This window comes from Drosophila santomea, chromosome 2L, assembly GCF_016746245.2.
Source record: "Drosophila santomea strain STO CAGO 1482 chromosome 2L, Prin_Dsan_1.1, whole genome shotgun sequence".
In the NCBI taxonomy this organism is placed as follows: Eukaryota; Metazoa; Arthropoda; class Insecta; order Diptera; family Drosophilidae; genus Drosophila; species Drosophila santomea.
The window spans coordinates 7789005-7811072 of record NC_053016.2 but is presented as its reverse complement, the minus strand read 5'-3'; the positions used below and the strand labels follow the sequence as shown (position 1 = coordinate 7811072).

The 22068-nt window shown below is 42.7% G+C and overlaps 1 long non-coding RNA gene across 1 annotated transcript; it reads left to right on the top strand.

Annotated features, from left to right (window-relative positions):
- The first annotated feature begins 993 nt into the window (after positions 1-993).
- LOC120455168 lies at positions 994-1692 on the top strand. The gene is made up of 2 exons (XR_005616720.1): positions 994-1312; positions 1373-1692. It is a non-coding gene; the product is annotated as an uncharacterized LOC120455168 (long non-coding RNA).
- The last annotated feature ends 20376 nt before the right edge of the window (positions 1693-22068 follow it).

Here is a 22068-nt window from a genome sequence, read left to right as displayed (position 1 = left end):
CCCACAAACACTCGATGGGATGTCATAATCCGTTGCTCGCATTAACATCGATTTTAATTAATGGATTCACTCAAGGGAAGCTGCCCGAACACTAATTAAAACAGCCAGGACAGGGCAGTAGATTTATACTTTTGAAGCCAATTTTTTTATTTTTATCAAAGTTATTACCTTACTGTATGGCTGGATTGCTGGAGGCCAAAAAGTCGCTTAAATTCACTCACTTAAAGTTTAGTCAAACTATGTGTATAATTTCGCATGAAACCACTTTTCTGGGATAACTGCCGACTTCCTGATCAGTTTGTTATCACAGCCAACAGTTTCAGCGACCCCATAGTGAGATTGGTGTGTTTTGTCAGTGGGAACGAAGCATCAAATCAGCAGGCGGCAGCCAATTGGCCACAAATTTGCACAGAAATTGCAAATTCGAAGCTCGGCATAAAGATTTCAGCGGAATGGCTTTTGTCTAATTGAGAGCGATAAATTTGGCTAACATGACGTGGGAATCATGAGTGCTGAGATGGCAGAAACTTAAAATTCATATATATAGATTTTAACATACAAATAACTAAATTTAATTAATAACGTCGAGGCGAAACAAAAGCGAGACCAAAGAGTTATGCATATCGAAGTTGTCGCATTGATTTGAATAAACGGCTTCCCACGGGCCAAAAACCAAATAACCAAATAACCAAAAAACCGAAAAATCAAATACCCAAAAATCCAAATCGACATGCGAATTCGCACGCAATAATTTGAAATCACCGCTCGTTCTCATTGGCCATTCATAATTTCTAGTTCGAGCGACGTTTCGCTGGTGATTACGATGTGATTTAGAAATCGAAAATCAAGTGGATGGATGGGATGGCATCCCAGAGGCAGGTGAGTCACAGAACTGGTTCGAGTTCGGCGGCAAATGTCAGCGGCTTTGGTTTGGAATCGGTAGCGAGCGTGACGATAATTCAGATCGGCTCCCTATATTTATGGGTACGTATGGGAAATCTGCAACTGTCTTCGGATTTCTTGGCATCTCATATGCAAAGCAGTGGAAAAGAGCCGACGAAGATGTCAATAAATCTGCCGCTTTGGCCTTGTTTTGCATTTCCGCTAACAGAGAGACAAAAACGCAGTCATCCTCTCGGCATCCCGATCTCCCGATCTCTGGACTCTAGACTCTGGACTCCAATTCAATCCAACTCGAATCCCCAGCCAGCACACGCAAGCCAGCAAGCAAAACAGGTAAACAGGTCGGGAACGAGACTGAGTCCGAGTATCAACAGCAGATCCAGATACAGTAGCCCCACGTCAAAACGAGGTGATTTAGAATTGTCGAATTTTATTTAAATTGGATGCAAACATGCGAAATTTATTGTAGAAAATCAATAAATAAGAAAATCACAAACCCACTGCGAAACTTGATCTCGAACAGGATGGACTCCAGAACGGGCATCGAATCGCATCGCATCGCATCGAATCGAATCGAATTGAATCGAGAAGATCAGCTAGAGATCAGACAAGGAACATCGGATGGAGCTGGCCAAAGATTCCTGTCCAGGCACGAACTTTGTTTTGATAATTTCTGCTGGGCATCTGCTGGGACTCCTGAAATTCATTATTTTATTCGTGTCTCGTTGGCTTCTTATTTTATTTCGATTTAACTCGCAGTTCATTAAAATTTCGTTTTCGGCTAATAAATATTAAGATGGGTTTTGGGTCCTCCATAGCTTAATTTCAAATACCCTTTAAATAATTATTTGAAAGTATAGATTACTTGAAATATTTTCTTTTTGAAACTAAGTGCACTGTCTGCCAACACTTTATTATGCATTTGTGAAGACACCTAAGTGTATTTCACAGTCATTGTTAATTCAAACATTAACCTTAATTCGGTGTATTTCTGAATGTGCATGAACGAGATGAGGAGGCAGAAAAGGACACTCGACATACTCAAAATCGATGGCTGCGATAGGAGGAACCAGTCCGAAGTTTCTCCTTGGACATTTCCAGCTCCATTTCATTCGTGCCTTGTATCTGATTGTCGTCGAGTTTTTCGGGCACCGTGTTTAATTAACTCGAATTAGAATTTCAGAATGTCCCTCGGAATATGGACGCAGAAAATGTAAATGAGCATGCGTCTTTGTATGTGCAAACATTTATGTTTTTTAATGAGCATAAACAATGCTAATTAAGCAAGTGGCTCAAGAAATATTCGTTTCTTATTTCTCATTGTAAAGTGCTCTTCCATTTGATTTGCGAAACTCACAGAAAGCCAACTGCACACTATCAACAATGCAGCCAGCGAATATTTCTCATTTGAATGTGGCGCCTTAATCGGTGATTGACTGCGGAATTTCACCGAGGCACAGATATGGCCAACACCACATAGTCCACTCCACATTGACCACAATGCCCAGGACTTTGGATGATACGCAGATGTTTGCGGGAATAACTCATGCAGATTACGGCCCCATAAAAGGCGGGCAAATTAAGTGGGGAAAATATAATTGATAAACACGGGCGAGTTCTAATTCTGGCGCTCCTTATCGAGCTCCATTAATTAGGCACTTGATTTATGAATGCACCAATGGCGATAGTATTCGACTAGGACTTGGCCACCTCAGCCTAGCCAACCTCTTAAATATGAGCCGCATTTTATGGCCACGAAGGAGGAGCATACACTGAGGTTAACACCACGTGGATTTTCAAGCCACTTAGCACAAACAAACGTTTAAATATTTAATTATTTAATAGTTAATTTTCAAAAAAAAAAGCTGAAAGTGAAGTCAGTCGTATGGGTTGTTCTATTATTAAATACATTTACTTACCAGCAGATAAGCTAACACATGTCTGTGTTAATATGTACATATTAAACAAAATAACATGTTTTAAAAAAGAAATCTGTTTTTTGGTGTTGAAAGTCAGACTTTGAGCAACACTTATTGTGTTAAAGGATTGAGGATAAGCCATGAATTCCGGTCTGTTAAGGAATTTTCACCAATGCAGTTGGCGTGGGCTGCTTTTCCGCCAAAGATGTGGGCTTAAAATAGCACCTGCCCGGCTGAGTTGGTTCAACTTTGGCATCTTGGGCAGCAGCCATTAATCAGCTGTTACTAAACGGCTTAAACGCCGGTAGCCATGTATTGGCCCTCATCCTCATCCTCATTCTCGCCCTCGATCTCCCCCAGAAATTGTGAACAAGCGCGAGAAAGGGCAAAATGCCAAATGCTCGCATCGATAAGGATCGCGCCTGCAGCTTCTAAGCTGGCGAGCGGAAATTGCAACCAGGAAAAGGACATGGCATTGCATCGCAGGACATCGCAGGACATGCGCAGAAGTGGTTGCGCTGCAGGCTCAAATTAATTAAGCCTGTGTTTGCGCATTTCACTTCGGTTGCGGCGTTATCCTGCGGAATTAATTGGCGCGAAGGGTCCTGGTTCGGAACAATGACAACTCGATAAGCCCACATCAACGCACATTGCGTGGCCCCTGGAAAAGATCCTCCAGATCCCAGGGGATCCCGAGATCCTGCGATCCCCCGATATCATGCACCTGTTCCGCATTGCTCGTGGGTGAGAGATCGAAGTTGTAAGCATTTCGTTGACCCCTTCTTTAGGTCGTATTTCATACATCTGAATGTTCCGGGGGTTGAGCTGCGCATTTGTGTCATTCTTTCATTCCTCACTTCCTTTGGATCGGAGGCATGGCCTGCTGTTTCGGTTTTGGGCATATTTTATGTAAAAACGCAGCTATCAGAGTTTTATGGTTTGTTTGTCATTTTAACACCTTTTAAGGTGCGCACATTAATTAGAAGCGCAACGAACCTGCGCGACATTCTCGAGGATACCTCCTGCTGTTTCGGGACTTTGAATCGAAAGTGGAAACGGAAAATGGTGCACATGCCCCCAAAAAGGAGTGATAAGCCTAATGTCATTATACCGGGCCATTGTGTGGAGTGTCAGCTCTATTTTCTGAAAGGTGTTTTTCAAAAGGGGTTCCATAAAGTTGGGCCAACTAACTAATTGCATTCTTTTTGAACCCACTTTTGTTTGGGGTATTAAGTATGTTTTCATATCATAGGACTAATGAAAATATTTTAAATGTTAAGTGTGTGCTATCAGCTAATAAACTTATAAGGCGATGTACATTTTATTTTACAATTGATTCATGAATAACATGTTTTGATCGTTTAATGACGTGAATATATTTTAGTACCTAACACATGTAAACTTATCAAGATATTTATAATAAATATAATCGCATTGTGCTTATATTGTATTCGAAATGGTACTTCCTCGTGCAACCTACTTTTCCCACCATTTCTGATACAATTTACTCGCAGCGCGACAAAATAGATAAAGTTCTATTTAAAGATTCCGAAGTAGAATCCGCGGCAGCTTATCGTCATGCGAATCTAGCAAACTTATTCCATTTTTTCCACCACCGACCGAGTGATGAATCGAACCAGAAGTGGAATCAGATCCACGGATCCCAGCTCCACGGCGGCTCAATGGGTTATGGACAGCCCCAAGAGCTGATTAACGTGCAAGTCGTGATCGCACAAAGGCGTTGCCATAATTTGTCAACACCCCAATATTTTACGAGCACTCATTGCGATATAATTGGGCCTCAAGTGGCGTATAAGCGGGGTTTTTTTTTCTGCATTTTTTTTCGATTTTTTTGGCTGCCTGTTATTTTGCGATTCGAGTTATTGCGCATCATAATGGCCGCCTTATGTCGTCTGGTCGCGATTTACGACCCCAGTCCGCACTTTACACCCCCGATAATCCCTCGATCCCTTTCCACCCACGTATCCGCCTTATGTTTTATGTATCAGAGCGAGCAACTGAGTTATGTACAGGTACAGATACATTTACAGATACAGATATATAGTTTTATAGGAGGTACCTGTGCGATATATTTGTAACAGACCATTGTGTCAAATATAAATCAGATCATTTTTTCCGCCTTCAGGCCACTGGCCAAAAGGCAAACGGGGTTTAAAAAAAAAATAAAAAAACCAACACAAGGTATTTTGTATTTTTTATCGGCCAGAGACGGAGACAGAAATTGGCATAAATTTTGAGAGGCAGGCAGGGTCGGCTTTTTAAAATTTTGACAAACTTTTGGTGCCCCGTAACCGTATATCTAGATTGTGTTGGATCGGATGCGTCCTCTTTTGAAAGTGTTTTGATTTTGCGAATTAAAATTCAATGCGCATTAAAATGACAAAAACGAATCGAAACGAAACGAAACGAAGCGAATCTGCTGAATTCGAGCGGAGTACATTAAAAAGTCATGCCGTATCTGACAAAATGGTCAGCAATGAAATCAAATCGGCCATACAAATATAAAACAAAAAAACTCTGCCGACAGCCATCAAAATGTAGATCGTTCGTCATTGAGGGTACAAAACCCCATAATTCCGATGGCAATAAATAAATTTAACACGCCGCAGCCACTGTATGCATAATGTCGCACAGAAACTGAAGGAGTCCCGACCCGGATCCGACTTTAAACTGAAGCACACACATACATATATGAGATGATTCAGATAGCGCTATTAATATATGAATGTCTTTACAACTAGAAATAATCTATAAGAAATACAAAATTCCAAATCTAAAAGCGTTGTTCCTAAACTAACTTAAACAACTTTGTTCTAAAAACTGCTAGGAAATATGACAGAGATGTAATAATGCTCTCAGCTTAAATGATATATATAGGTACTTCGATTGAACAGCGATGGAAAAAAGAGGTGAAAGCCAGGCTGAGCCCTTTGGATTCTTCGCAGCATTTAAATTGATTTGCCTTTAATTTCTCGCACGCTGTTGATTAATTTCCCCAGGAAAGGCACTGAAAAAGTCTGCGAAAGCGAGTCCTTTGTCCCACAAAGGGCATTCAGAATACGGAGCACCTTTGCACCAATGTCCTGCCAGTGTCCGTCATTTTTGTATTTTTCTTTTGGGTGGCGAATGGGGGGGGGGAGGGTAGGGGGAGACGGCTGTCGGGTCCTTTGAGCCACTGGTGGCCGAAAAGGGGCGGCGGCTTGGGGATTCCCCATTCCAGTGCGCAGGAGCAGAATCAATGCTTTGGGCCCGTGGGACACGTAATCCGGATTGCGCCATTCAGAAAGTGTAAATGAAAAATCTGTTTTTGGAAGCATTTCGGCGTGAAAATGCAATATTGAATTCATTTTCATTTAAATTCAGCAACGCCAAAAGCAATTACACGAGGCTCCCGGCTCCACAGCTCCAATCAGATTCCATCCAAAGGCCATGAAATAAAAAGTGAAACAATTTTTTATGTAAAACAGGCTTATCCCGCTCAGTGCTGGGCAGGCGGTGCTCAAAGGGGCATTAATAATAAACTGAAATTAAATGTAAATATGGCCAGGAAATCTCGACGACGACGACTGCGAAACAATAACAAGGACAGCGACATTCCCGGTTGACAACAACTCATAAATTTTGCCCACAAATCGCGCCGCAAGCGCACAAAATCTGTCACCTATCAAAAATGCCCTAAAAGGGCATAAGTCTCTCTGCCCCCCAATCCCCGCCAGAATCGTCGTTGCCAGTGGAGGCGAATGCGCGTGCGAAGCCTTCGGCTGACAATCGATGACAATCAATGTTTGCATTGCATTATTATTATTGGAATAAATGAATAAAGTATCGTCGATCCGCGGCATGCAGTGACAATGGCTCGACACATTCTGCTGCTGCTGCTGCTGCTGCTGCTCCGATCCGATGTTGCCCATTCGGGGGATTTATGTATGTCCATCCCCCATCCCCATTCCCATTCCCATCCCAATCTCAATCTCCATTTCCCTTCCCCATCACCGTGTCCATGCCACAACCACATCCCATCGAGCTGATCAGCCGTTCAGCAGTTCAGGCGAATTGTCAGCGCTTTGCGACCAGTCAAAATCGCCATCAAAATCGAAATCGGTAACAAGATCACCGCTGTCAGAAGCCCAATGGCACACTGAAAAAAATATTTATTATCTACTTCAGTAGTTTAGCGCCAAATATGTCAATAAATAAATATTTTGTGATAACTATTATATATAATGGTGAATACAAAAATAGTCGTACCAAAGAATAAAGTCTGACAGTATGCACTTTAATAATAGTTTTATTTTTGAATTTAAAATATTTCTTTCACTGTACGGAGAGCTGGATCCGTGTTGACATTCCTTGTAGCTTGTACCGCTGCCGTTCGCCACATGGTAACTGGGATTTCAGTTTTGTTCTTCCATGCCAAACAGCAATCATATTTCGCTGGCCGATCGGCTAGATAGACAATCCGCCGAAGGCACAGTGGGTCAAGCTGTTATATTATGATACAAAAATATAGTTCATAACATAAATATATAAATATTTTTATATTTCAAATAAATTGTCATAAAAAGTTCTCAAAGTAAGAGCTTACTACTGTTGCGAAAACATCTTGAACTGTAATCTTAATTTCTTCGAATTAACAATGTGAAGCAAATACTGAAGCAATTACTTTATCAATGCATCTATAAGATGTGTGTTTCTTTGTGGATGATGCCTTGTCTAAATCGCTCCACTGTGGTACCGTGAAGATTTCATACATATATGGATAAAGGTCGCGGAACAAGAAATGCATATGATTTTGAATCTCTTCGCGCTGAATGCCAACAAGCATCGCGAGCTACCTCAGATTTCTATCATATTTTGCATAGAATGCTCAAATTGCAGACCCCAGATCCCGATGGATGTTGCTTGCTGGTGGAGATCCTGGAGTCGATCGCATCTGCCCAAGATGCCCGATCGTTGGCTGAACTATTTTAATATTTCCTCTCAGCTGCGGCCCCAAAGTGCTGAAATTCAAATCGACGCGACGCTGCTTTAACAAACACCCCAGCTAATAATGGCAAGCCAAGACAATGCGACGCCTTCGTGGATGCCGCAGCTCCCCAGTGACGGGCGGCTCTTCTCTTTGGCCCCAACTTGCCTCCAGAATGAGCATCCCGAATGAGAATCCGACTGGGTCTGAGATCTGAGACTCTGGAGTGGAGACTGCCTTGCGACAGTCGCGCATTGCCAGACAGCGTGTCTCTGGCTGCCTCATTTATGCAGCAGATCGCCGGATCGACGGATCGACGGACTTAAGCTCTCCGACTTTCGACTTGGGGAGTTGGACTGTGGTCGCGACTTGGATGTCGAACAATATCTTCGACACCTTTTTTGCCGCCAAACCACTTGGCCATTTCGCATTGGGGATCTGCATCGGCATCTGCATCTGTGTGAAAAATGGAAAGCCCTTTTTGGCAATTCCTGAGTGCAGATGATGTCCCTGTTCCACTCTCCACATCATCTCACTGAAGTACAGGTCAACATCTATACATAAACCTCATAAAAATAGCTGAGCTTAGCTACATAGAAAGTGTTCTGAAGCACTCACATTCTGTGCCATTTAGAATGAAAAATCCTTTGAAAGTGTTTTCTTCTGTCTAAGCTGGGAGTAAAAGTTAATTTTAAATATTTTGTTTGCGATTAGGAATCAGTTTTATACAGAGAACGCAAGTCATACACTTAGCCATAATCCATATCATTATTTTAAGTGAGACAAGAAGGTAAGATTGCAAAAGTGTGTTGACCAAAGTGTGAGTACTGAATTATTTACACATCAGCATTTATAATTTCTTCTATAACATGGAATTTCCACAGTTCAAAGTATCGAAGCTCCACTGTGTTGTCACTTACAGAGCCGCGTTTTGTGGGCTGCCAGGGGACATCAAAATGGAATAATATTTATGATCATTGCGATATTTTTGTGTTTCTCCGTGGCTCTTTTTGCTTTGTTTGCCCTCTTGTCCATCTGTCAGCACTGGACCGCGATTGGACTGGCTTTGCGGATGGGCTTGTGGTCCTGGTCGAACTTTTGCTTTATGTGCCACGGAATGCGGTGCCCCCCCACCACCCCCGCCTCTGCCAACCACCAATCTGGAGACTCTGTGGCACTGATTTACCGATATGTCATTGAGCGATTCAATGCGATTCACACGCATTCTGCAACGCGGACGTACGCGAATTCGAACGGGTTCAATCCGCGGCTGAGAATTGTCACCCTTTGGATCTTTGAATCCGATTTGAATGATTCGCGGCTCGGGCACAAAGGCCTTGAAAGATGATGCATAAATCTGCATGGCTGGCCAACCGACCTTCTCGGAATTTTTCTGCAGCTTTTGATAGACACAAAATGTGCGGTGTTATGAGTGACTGGGGGTTCCAAACTGAGGGATCAGGATCAGCATATGTTTTAAATATGAAAAGGCGACTACCGAATATAGTACGCAATTTGTACATTCCCAGCTGCTGAATTAGCGGGAAAGTTTTGTTACCTGGAAATCTTACTTATAAATATGAAATATAATCAACATATAAATATCTTTCTATCCAAGAAAAATAGTCTAAATATGTTACTAAATTATCAATTTGCCATCGAATGAAGTAATATATATATTTGGTATGGGCATTAATCGAATCATAGACTCAGGCAAACAAATTTGCATTAATCAATTCGGAAAGTTAGCAAGTGAACGAAAATTAACGTGTGTCACTCGCAGGACGAAACTCCTTTTGCCCTGGGCTAAAACACGTACATACTTACCCCTTTGTGGCAAGTGAAAAGCCATCTTTTATATACCACATGGAGTGCCATCATCTACTAATGTGCCAAATTGTAAGGGGAAAGTATACTTAAATGCACTCTCCCGCGTTTCAACAAATGTCAAAAACAATGTAGCACTCGTCAAAGTGGCACACATTTTTATTGAAAATTTATAATTGAATAGCGTAGCTCACCTGGGGTTGTGCCACGCCCCCTACATCCACTACGCCCAATGCCTAATTCCCCGTGGAGTTGGCTTTGTAATTGAATTTGACATTCGGCAGTCGCGTGTTCCATTCGTGGGTGTCCTCCTGTTGACTTGCTGTCATGTGGTGCGGCACTGGGCGGCGGGGGCGTGGCACTCTTGCATATATATGTATATGTGTTATACTTCATGGGAAATAAAAAGATTTGGCGCTAATTTCTAATTGACAAATATCCGATTGCCAACTATTTTTGTTCCAGAAAGTTCCCATATTCGCTACGTATTTTTCCGCTGCCTGGAACAATTTATTCTGATTTCGGGCAACTTTGGGTGTCCTTTTGAGGGTCAGAGGGTGGTGGCAGGCAATAAGTAACAAAATAATTGAACAATTATGTCCAAATGTCCGCCTGCCACTCATTATGATAGACAAAACACGGCGTCCGACTGACGGGACCTGATCCAATGGCTGTCATGTCCATCCCCGTCTATGTCTTCGCCAATCCTGCCCGCTATCGGCCATCCTTGTCCTTGGCCTAAGCCGAGCGAGGAATGACATTTATAATTACCTCGGGGTATTTGGGGAATAATTTGCCCGTCCATCGCTCCATGCTCATCTCCCTGGCCGGCTAATGGCCGAAAAAGAAGGAAGGCAGGCAGGCTGGGAAAACCAGGGGACCAAGTGTCCGGAATACCCACACCCACTGCCACCGCAAGGCCAACACCCGCGCTGACCATCGACGGGGGCTTAATGAGCCGGATTTCGGGCCCGGGAACAGGCCAACCAAAAAGAAGCCATCATCAGCAGCTTTTGTTCATCTTTTCTTTTTTTCTTTTGCCCAACTGCCGTCCCGCTCTGGTCTTCTGCTTTGTTCGCGTTTTTCCTGTCCTGCCAACTGAAAAATGTTATTGGCCGCAATTTATATGAAAACCGTGCTCACGTACCACATTAACCCCCTTGGATGCCGGCTACTGGATACTGAATACTGGATACTGGAAACTGGACTTTGGATCGAGATCCCTGGCAGCAACAATAACTCGCCCCCTCGAACAGTGAAAATGAGCAAATTTTCTAAATGAATAAACTTTTGCCAGCAGGGCAATGCCGAGGAAAAGGCAGAAGGAAAAAGTTAAGAAAATAGCAAACGCCAATGATACGAATACAGGATACCTATCACAAGTACGTCTACTTGTATGCCAATTGTTGTATAATAAGGTAGAAAAACTTAGGTTGAAAAATATCTGTGTGTAGCCAGCAACTTCTATGCAGGAATATACCCTCGAATCCTTGAAAAGGGGTGCTAAGACAAAGGCCACAGCTCAGCAGCGTCTCCAGCTTGGACCCCGACCCTGTCCATTGTCCGCCGAGTGGAGAGATAGATAGATATTACCGCCCTTCGCCGGGGGTTGGACCATCGACCATCGAGCATCGAGCATCGAGGATGGAGTAGCGACATCTTGGCTGCTACGTGGCCAAGTGGCAACGTGGCTAATTCTTCCATGAGCTCGCAAAAATTAAGAAATTAAAAAATTGCCCTGCCCTGCCTGCTGACGGTGCGGAAAATTCGTTTGGCTGTTTTTGGCATTTTCCACAATTGGCTGGCAGCACTTGAATAATTGCATTCCTTCGATGATATTAGTCACCAGGCGGAGTGCAGACACACACACAGAAACAAACAAGCAGACTCATTTATATAATTGTTTGTGTGAATTATATATCTATTTCATTAAGGAATATTGCTAGGTGTCTTCAGATAACGAAAACAATGAGCTGAATTGGGGAACAATTTCCATCATAAGTGGTAAAAATCTAAATAAATGTATTAAAAATTAAAATCACATGAAAATAATGTTTATTTTATTTGAAGTAAATAAAATCAACCAACATAATAATTATACCCGTTACTCGTAGAGTAAAAGGGTATACTAGATTCGTTGAAAAGTATGTAACAGGCAGAAGGAAGCGTTTCCGACCATATAAAGTATATATATTCTTGATCAGGATCAATAGCCGAGTCGATTTGGCCATGTCCGTCTGTCCGTCCGTCTGTCTGTCCGTCTGTCCGTCTGTCCGTCTGTCCGTCTGTCCGTATGAACGTCGAGATCTCAGGAACTACAAAAGCTAGAAAGTTGACATTAAGCATACAGACTCCAGGGACATAGACGCAGCGCAAGTTTGTCGAATCATGCTGCCACGCCCACTCTAACGCCCACAAACCGCCCAAAACTGCCACGCCCACACTTTTGAAAAATGTTTTGATATTTTTTCATTTTTGTATTGGTGTTGTAAATTTCTATCGATTTGTCAAAAAAAATTTTGCCACGCCCACTCTAACGCCCACAAACCGCCCAAAGCTGCCACACCCACACTTTTGAAAAATGTTTTGAAATTTTTTCATTTTTGTATTAGTCTTGTAAATTTTTATCGATTTGCAAAAAAACTTTTTGCCACGCCCACTCTAACGCCCACAAACCGCCCAAAGCTGCCACGCCCACACTTTTGAAAAATGTTTTGATATTTTTTCATTTTTATATTGGTCTTGTAAATTTCTATCGATTTGCCAAAAAACTTTCTGCCACGCCCACTATAACGCCTACAAACCGCCAAAAATTGTGTTTAAGACTCTCCTTCTCCCTTCCACTAGCTGAGTAACGGGTATCAGATAGTCGGGGAACTCGACTATAGCGTTCTCTCTTGTTTTTATTTCATTTGAAGTAAATCAAACCAACCTTTTATTGATTAAACCAACCAACCTGTTTTTCAGCACTGCGAATATCCTGTTTCTTATCCGAATCTCGCCAATTCAAATTGGATCGCAGATATGGAACACGCTCTGGCAAAGTGGACTTTTGCATTTGGGCAATGGCAGCCAGAAAGTGGGTGAACTGCTCCAAGTTCCAGCTCACGTCCCAAGGCAACTGGATAAATGTGAGTATATCGTATGAAGTATAATTACACGGGCAACTCGACTATGACCGAGCCCTCGAGACCCAGACTTTGTTTATTGGGACAATCTGTCCGTGCTCATCATTAAATAATAATCAGTAGATCGGGGGGCAGGGGGGCAGGAGGGCAGAGGGGCAGGTTCGGTTGCAGTTTAATGGTAATTTGTTACGCCTAAACGTGAGCACGCGCTGTGTGGTCACCTCACCCCGTCCCCAATCAGCGTTCTACCCTCATCCACCTTTCCAAGTCCTTGCTCAAAACTGAAGCACTGAAAACAAAAATGTAGCACTTGACTCTAATTTTCTAATTTTACTAACACGGTGTATAATTTGTTTATTATTTTTATAAAATATATTTTATACTTCTGAGTTGATAAGTTGATTTTGGCCAGTTGCGACAGTAGAGTTTTTAGTTTTAAGTGATACCTCCCATTTGCCCGAGAACAAACCAGTAAAAACTTACCTTAAGCCACACGCAACGGGACGCGAAGGACGCGAAGGACGAGGCCCCATCCCGTTTCCCGGTTTCCAGGATCGCCGCTGAAGTTGGAGGCATTTCGTGACTTTATGGCTTTCGTGTCGCGGCAGTCGAGCCTGTCAGCTCCTGCTCCTTGATTGACTTGGCCAGCGAGCCGGGGAAAGGGGATGGAATTCTGTGGTTTCGGGGGTGGAGCCACCCTTGTTTGCATATTACTTAATGGCATTTGCACTTGAAGTGTGCCAGAAATTACCTGTCCGCTGGCAATTAACTTTTTAACTCATTTCTGTAACAGTTTGCTCGCAATGCGGTATGCCGAACTATTTCCCTTCAAACCCTCTAAATGATGCTACACTGGAAAAAACTAACTGGTGAATTTTTTTATATATTTTTAATAGGGTTTTACAGACTAAGATTTTTTGCTGAATCTCTACAATCTTTTATTGTTCTGCTCATACTATTTATTATTCGTAGTTTTTAGTTTAAAGTTTGTTTATAAATATAATATTTGAGTGAAATGCATAGTAATTACGTAACATATTTTCTCGTGTTTTGCAGTGCAGCCCTTTCCATCCGCGAGTCCATCAAAAGTTTTGGCTCATAAACACGAATGGCTCCAGAAGCGCTTATGGCGAAAGTTTTCCCGGGTAGTGCTCATCCGTGGAGTGAGGGGCGATCAATCAACCCCACGGGCAGTCAACACTTTCGAAGGTCCTCGATTAGAATGCCCCTCCCTCCACTGGCCACTTTCACCCTCCCCCTTCCCCTCCTCACTCCCCACTGGGAGGGCAATCTGTGCATATGTTAATTCAAGTGGAATTAATTGTTTCCGGTGTTTAAGTTTTTCCGCAAAGCAAATTCTCATTCATTGCCGGCGTCTTGGTGCCTCGACTGCGGTTAGTCCATCCCCATTCCCCCCAAAGGATCTCCCTGGAAACATTTGCATGCAGGTCCTGGCGGCCAAGTTCCCTCAACGCCCTCGTTTCGGCTTCGATGTATTTTTGACTTTTATATTTGATTTGAAATGTTGTGGTTTTGTTGCCTTTTGTTTTGTTGCCACTTAATGAGGTCAGCCAAGTGGAAGCAATTTCTCCCACTGACACGAACTGAAGAATTTTCGATTTTTTAAAGGTGCAACAAAATTACGTATATTAAATAGTATTAAGAAAATCGACTTTATTTATTATAACTAACTAACCAATGCAATTGCAACTTAAGTTCAATGATCGAATTAATAGCGTGTCCCAATGCATCGGTGGAATTTTTAATTAGTCCGCTTTTATTATGGAAACATCCTCGACGAATCCTTTTGGGGTCATTTCCTGCACACATCCCTTTGGCCAGTGCAGCATTCCTTTGATTCCATTTTATCCTTGTGCATTTTTCACATTTTGCCAATTTTTCAGCGCGACCCTCGACGGCGATTGGTAATTGTGATTGATTCCTGTGAGACTGCAGTTTGATGTGTTTTTAATTAAACTCTTAGTGATATGCATAAATACTTGGAATGGAGTCGAATCGATTGGAAATGAAGGCAGCTTGGCCAGCAGAAACCTTTGAAAATCCCTATTAAAATCCATCTGCTTTCATCGAGTTTAAATTTAAGTTTTTTGTCGAATTAAAAGTAAACAACATGTTCATTAATCCCGCCTCGCTAGTCACCATCGCCAGGGTGGATCTGGCATCCTGGCAAGGACACCCCTTTCGAGGACTATCTGCAACCCCCGAACTGTCATACTTTTCACCCATTTCTGGTCTTGTTTGCACACATGTCATACGAGGCACTTTTTTGACAAATTGTTAAAAGCGTGTTAATAACTACTGCAACACGAGCCCATCAAAATCACCCCGGCGGAATGCAAAAATGTTGAATGGATCTTACACCCGTAATACATTCGCAATTTCCTTTGTCATTCAACACGGTGACATCTCAATAGATCACTGCAGATGCGTTCCTTCAGATTATAAAACATTGTATACCCATAAAGGGCAGTTAACTGGTGCGATCAGCACATCCGATAGCGAACATATGGCATTAGACATGGTTTCATTGATAGTGCGTTAAATATGCACAAAAAGCAAAGAAAATTACCCTCTTTTTAATTGAGAACCCAATTTTGATTGAGTGATATCAACATGATTTTAGGTATAGGCATACATTTAGCAGGGTAATTGCCAACTTAAAAGTTGGTTTTTAATAATCAAAATAGACGGCTGATCCTGCTAGCTGATAATATTCCGCTAGCGAACTATTTCAAATTAAATTAAATAAATGAACATTTGATATTTCTAGTACGAATTATTTTCTGTTCAAGCTCGAAAGCTTGCTATGAAAAATGATGGCCTCCCATCGAAATAGATTCCGCTTATTCTTCTCACTTTTCCCATCCAGCTAGCAGGCCATTCACGGCCCAGTTTAATTTAATCTCGAACGAAACAAATAACTCGCTGGAATAACTAACTGATGGACATTTATTTTAATATTCTCCAGCTCGCAAATTCGAGGCAGGGACAGAGGTGAAGCGAATCCCTGCCGATGAAGCCCGATTTTTCCCGGGGCGATTGATGAGCGGATGTGAACGTTTGGCAGTTGGCAATTTCGCAATTGAAATGCAACGTTGATTTTGATTTGAGTTGCAGAGTTATTGAGGCACAGTCCGGCAGTTCTACGAAACGGGCTGGGATGCTGTTGCAGTTGCAGTTTTTTATTGCAGTTATTGACACGTAACAATTGCCGTGAGCCCCCGCAATCCGTACTGCCCAGATGCCAGCCCCCAAAATGTCCCAAAATGTCAGCCTGACATCCGCTTTTTTGTCAGCAGTTTTTTCCGCCAGTTGCTGCTGTCGATTTTTGGCGCTTCCGTTTCCGTTTCCGCTGATATTCAATTTTGTTTGATTGCTGTCGTTTTTAGTTGAACGATTTGTCCACTTCTCCAGCGATGTTTACATTGAAAGGCCCAACGCGAGGCCATATTTCAGACAGGACCTCCCCACCCCTCAACTTCTGACCCATTTGAAGGCGCCTGGGAAAAATGTTTGGTCCTGGAATTCTCTCATACGATCCAGAGGTCCTGAGGCACATACTAGCCAAAAATTATGAACGCTAAGCGGATTACATTTAACACGATTCACTGGAGAGCAGATCGGGTGTCTGGATAGAGAGATGGAGTCACGTGGCTTACTTCGTAATTCGAGTAAAAGCGGAACGTGTCGCAGCTCAGCTCTAATTATGAAATTAAATACAAATTAAAAAGCCCATTCAAAATATGCCGTAATATAAACGCCCGACAGCGTTGCAAATGCATACAAGTGGCAAAGTTTCAAATATCACAGATTTCCATCCCATTTCGCATTTATCCTGTTTCCGTTGCCATGCTTATATGGTGGGGATATACATGTCGTTTAGCCTTCTCCACTTTTGGAGTTTGGAACGCCTTGTTTGCCCAACAATCCGAAAGTGTTTCGTCACTGTCGTCCTCATCATCTGAATGCTGATCGATTTAGCCGGCTCTCCAACAGTGATTCTTTTCTATGAAAAACAAGCGCACACCTTGACAAATATTAAGCAAAAAATGTAAAAATTCATTTCTGATTTATATTAAATATCATTTTCTAAATTGTGTGGTATTTATTATACTATTTTCAATGCCTAGAGATTCTACACAACGTTAACTTATTTACCTAAGCTTTTATTCATGTTTATTTGACTTTATATTTGCTGTTATACCACTGTGCAGAGCTGTCAAGATTTGGCTCATCATGCGCCGCATCATTATGCCAAGTTTTTGGAAGCCAAAACGAGCCAAGTCAAAAGGGGGCGTGACCGGGGGCTGGATGGGGTTCGAGGGAAAGAAAGAAAAACATATTATTCAATATTTAAAAGTTCGCCTTCCTTCCTTCCTTCCGGCGGAACTGTCTTCCGCTCGAGTTGATCGATGACGCTGCCCCAGTCGCCTGATGAATACTTTCATCCCCTGACATAGCTCTTCATAGCGCCATGGCTTTCCCGCTTTCCCGCTGTTCCGCCTCACCTTGCACCACCCACCGCGCAAAGCCACCACTTGGCATGATAAATTTAATTCCGCTTCTATTTTGATGGCACTTGTCAATTCAAATACTTTTGCCAGTCTCTCTCTCTCTCTGCGATTTTTTGTGTGCCCTCATTGTAGAGCTTCTGCTTTTGTTTTTGTTTTCAGAGGAGCGCTCAAGGGCTCTTCAGCACCAGCCACGCCCCTTCGCCCACCGCACTGAGCTCAAAGGCTGCGAAAAGTTGAAGGATTTTGACGCATTAGAGTGCTCCCCCAGGGCCATAAGGTCCTAGAAGCAAAAGTGGGTGGTGGTGGTGGGCTTAGACACCTGCAAGCAAATGAGTGCATTTGTTGTAGCTCATCGTAATGGATGACGAGCTGTCAGGCATCGAAAGATGGCTTCCCCTACCCTTTACTGATTAAATATTCAAAAAGAATATATTGCATTTAAACACCTGTTTTCTTATACTTTCAGTTAAGCAATAAAGATATCGAAAGCCACAGTTGTAACATACTTTTAGGTAACAATGAAATAGCTACAAACTAGAGTTTCACTTTCACAGCAGATGTATGCAACTCAAGCCGAAGTATGCTTTTGAATTTCAGAAACTAGTATCCACTTAAAGGAAATGTCTCTTAGAACTATTAAATATAGCTTCGTTTCCCAAAACTCCCCTGCTATCTTCACCATTTTGTACGACATTAACCACTAATGAAACATGGACAAGAAAGCAATTTCCACCCATTTTCCTCGTTTCGAGTCGCAGCACTTAACTTTTCTTGTAATCAGACAGCGCGGACACGAGATTCATCCACCATTATGATGGTACGATGGTCCCAGCTTCAATTTTAAGTTTTTCTCCGAATGAACCGGACTTTCCCCAAGGGAGCTGCTGAACTGGGACCGAAAATGATGACTTAATATACGGAAATCACGAAAACTGATGGATTCCTCTGGGGTGTTTTTTACTTGCAACGACCGCTGTGCTGTCCTTGTTTTCGACTCTCGTCCTCGTCCTGCCTGACTTCCTGACCCTTAGTCCAGTGAGTCCTGTCCTCTTGCGACAATTTCACGCTCCTCGCACGCCGCTGACAAGCTGACAGCTGCCACTTGAGCGATGGCGTTTATTAGTTATTAAACGACGTGATATATGCCCGCGGCCCAGGACACGCCCCCTCATCCGCCGCCCCTTGCCCCCTGAAATTGGCCAACACTTTGGCGCCTTAATGAGACCGCCTGCCGTCGCAATGGAAAATCGCTTGCTGGCACCGGACATCTGCGGTTCCGCCTCCGGATGCCGACTCGAATTCGCAACACTTTATTTAAGCTTTATTTAAGTTTTATTTAAGTTCCATCAGTGGCAATTACAACAATTACAAAACTGGAAAAGGTCACAAAAAATTAAGAAAGAACCTATAGCATTTATTGTAAAAAATAGTTGTATCTAAGTTTGCTTACAATATCAGTTTCTTCTAACTTTATGTGCCTTAAAATAACTCATTCAATCCAGAGATCCTGACAGGGAAGTAGTATAATTACCCTTGTAAAACTGATTGAAAATCGTTTGTTTGTTTAATGGCTTGCAAAATGCATGCATAAGTTATATAAGTTTCGCATCTATAATTGCCAAAATGCGGCGTTGTGTCATCCAGGGGAAAAAAAAAAACCAGAACCCTTGTCTCCCAGTCCATTTGACTTTGTTCAAATTGAGCTGCCTACTGCGCGCTTCTATTTGTTTATACTTATTTCGTTTTCACACCCCCTTGCGGGTCGACCCATTCTTTACCGGATTCCAGATTCTAGATTCCAAAACCCAGATCCACCCCACCATTCGTAGCCTCATCATCATCGTCATCATCGAGTCGTTTGAACTCGGAATCGGTCTCAGGTTACTTTGTTTTCCTTAGCCTCCGTTGTTTGTGTTTATTTCCCTTTCACTTTTCGCTGCGTTTGTTTGTCATTTTAAAAAATGCGTTTTGCTGTTTTTTTATTTATTTTTTTTTTTTTTTTGTATTTCAAAATTCAATTGTGGACGGCCGCAGTGCTTTGGAAAAAAATCAAACCAACCCCCTAAGGTAAAGGTATCAGCCCTTTTGCCGACTTCATCTTCAACTCCCCCTGCGGCTAATAACGTCCTCGTCAGTTCCGGCAACTCAGTCCTGGCACCACATGGAATCCGGGAGTCCTTCTTGTGCTTTTCGGTGTCTGCAAATTATGGTTGAAATTTTAACACAAATTTGTTTGCCAGCGTTTTTACACAGCGGGGTGTTCGCTCCTCCAAAACTTGAAATTGTTTTAGTTCGTTAGTTTTTTGACGATTTGTTAGGAATTGGATACATTTACAAAAATTGTTAATAGAAATATAGAAAGTACTTGTTTAAATTATGGATTTCAAACCGTGGAAAACTAATATCTCACCTAAAAAACTAAAGCGGGTTATATTCCAAGATCAAATCGTAGTATATTAAGTTACCCAAACCCTTTCCTGAACCGATTTAATTACGATAGCCATCTTTCGAATTCCCAGAGATGGTAAATCAATTGCTATCGGCATTAAGCTCCGAGGTGGTAACACCGGAGTTCGTGTTGTCTCTAATCCTTTGACACGTAATCCCTCACGCGTTCCGGGATCGTCACCGGGTCTACCCCGTTCTATTTACCCCGGAGAGGCGGACACTTGCGCTCCATTTGTCATTTTCATAATGGGCGCCGAGCAAGTCGGTGGGAGCGTGTCGACTAGGCCATATCTCGTGGATTACAAAACGAGACGGAGGCGCGACTCCGGTGGCACGTGACTGGAGGAGGAGTACTGACTGCCAGGTCAGGCGGAGATCACTATCGGACGGAACACGGAGGTTTATTTTCACCTAAGACGCGGCATTGCCCTTCTCGTCGCGTTTAATGACACGTAAACCAAGTCGTTTAAGGTTGCCCTGTTCCCGGATTAACTTTGTCATTTTCCGAAGAAATACGAGCATATATAAGATATTAGCTGTACGAAATATAAGATATGGGGTGGTAATTTCTAGGACAGGCATTAAAATAGGACTTAGGCTAACAAATTGTTTAAATTAAATTTATGCAAATGGCCCACATGCAGCCAATAAGAACTGGACTTGAACGGAGTTCGAAAGTGGGAATGACTTGGCTACTGTCAGTTTTCATTAGGAGGCAAGCGAGCCGAATTGATTGATTTATTTTGGCAATTATGTGCATTCGATTAAAAGTTGAACTCACAGTCACGCGGCGCTGGCAAATAATATGCACGGATCCCATCCAGAAACCCACTCCACTCCAGAAGCCTCGTCTAGCGGCGAAAAAAAAACAACATAAATCCCCAGAAATATCCCATGGAGCTGGGGGATTACATGGTCCTGAATTGAAAACCAATTGCGCCTGGGATGAAAAATCGCGCCAACAAACCCAGCGGGCGATGAAGGTGGGGATGGGGACTGGGGATCGAACAGGAGCAGGACCTTCGGCGGAATGGGGACAATGGGTGGGATGGAATGGGGGATGTGGCCTGTTTACAATGTCGCTCGACTTGGACAAGGGGATTTCTTTGTTTTGGTTTGGTTTTAATTTTGAGCAACGAATAAATTAAATCAACCGACATTCGAAATAATTGCCGGAAATTGGTGACGTTGTTGAAATTTCTTCACCGCCTTTCAACCGAAATGGGAATGAGGTTGGTGTCCGGTGCTTAATAAGATTATGCGTGACCCGGCGAGCACGGCGTCCATTAACAAGGACCTTCAGGAGTCCACGAATTCGAGGCTTAAATTTAACATATGACAGACAAGTTAAGCTTGCATTCAGACCACGCGATTTAAGCGATTTTACAAGTAATACAAGTAAACTACTGAAATGAATAGAACAAATACTATTACGTCATGTTCATATTCATTTTAATCTTACAGATTATGTTTAGGTAGCATTATTCGGTTATTGTTAGAAAGAGGTTAGGTGTGAGCTCCGTTCTTTATGACTGGCAGTTAACAAATAAATCAGTGCTATAAGAAAGCACGATAGACAATTGCGTATATTTATTAGCCAAGTTGCAAGCATTCGTCTTGAGAATCCGGCCTGTCTGGGATAAATCAAAACTTTGTTTGCCATAAATAAAAGAATGCCTAATAATTACAGCTGCTCTTCGATGGACAAAGTCCGCACACTGCACACCCACTCATTGTCCTTTCCAGGCGCCCACTCCTTCTGCACGGCAAGAAATGTAAATGAGTCTCTAGCGACTAATAAATTCCCAATTACACATGGACTGGTCCCGGCCAGGGACTCTCTTTCTGATGCCCAGCACACCAGGTCCACTCATAAAACTATGCCAACACACCCTACATACCATCCATACCTCCACCAACTCGAACCAGCAATAAACTAAAAAGCATAAATTTCTGAAAACGACAAATTCATGCACTTGGGCAAATTCTGGCCGATGGGGGAGGAAAGCGAAGGAAAAACAAGTAAAAATCAAATGGAAAACACGGAAAATCACAATTACGTGAGGTGAGGGGTGAATTTAGGAGGAGGTACGGCGGCACTTGAACCGCTGTCGATGTCCAATTACGGGTGACGCCGATGACTCCGGCAAATGCCAACATCTGTGACCCCGTGCAAGATGGAGATGCGTGAATGCCCTCCGGCAATCGCATTTGTTCCGATTGCCTCGACTAATGCAGTAGATTGATATGCCCGATCTGAAAATGTCCAGGATGCCTGAATGTCCTGGATGCTGATGTCATTACGCAATTATGATGAGTTC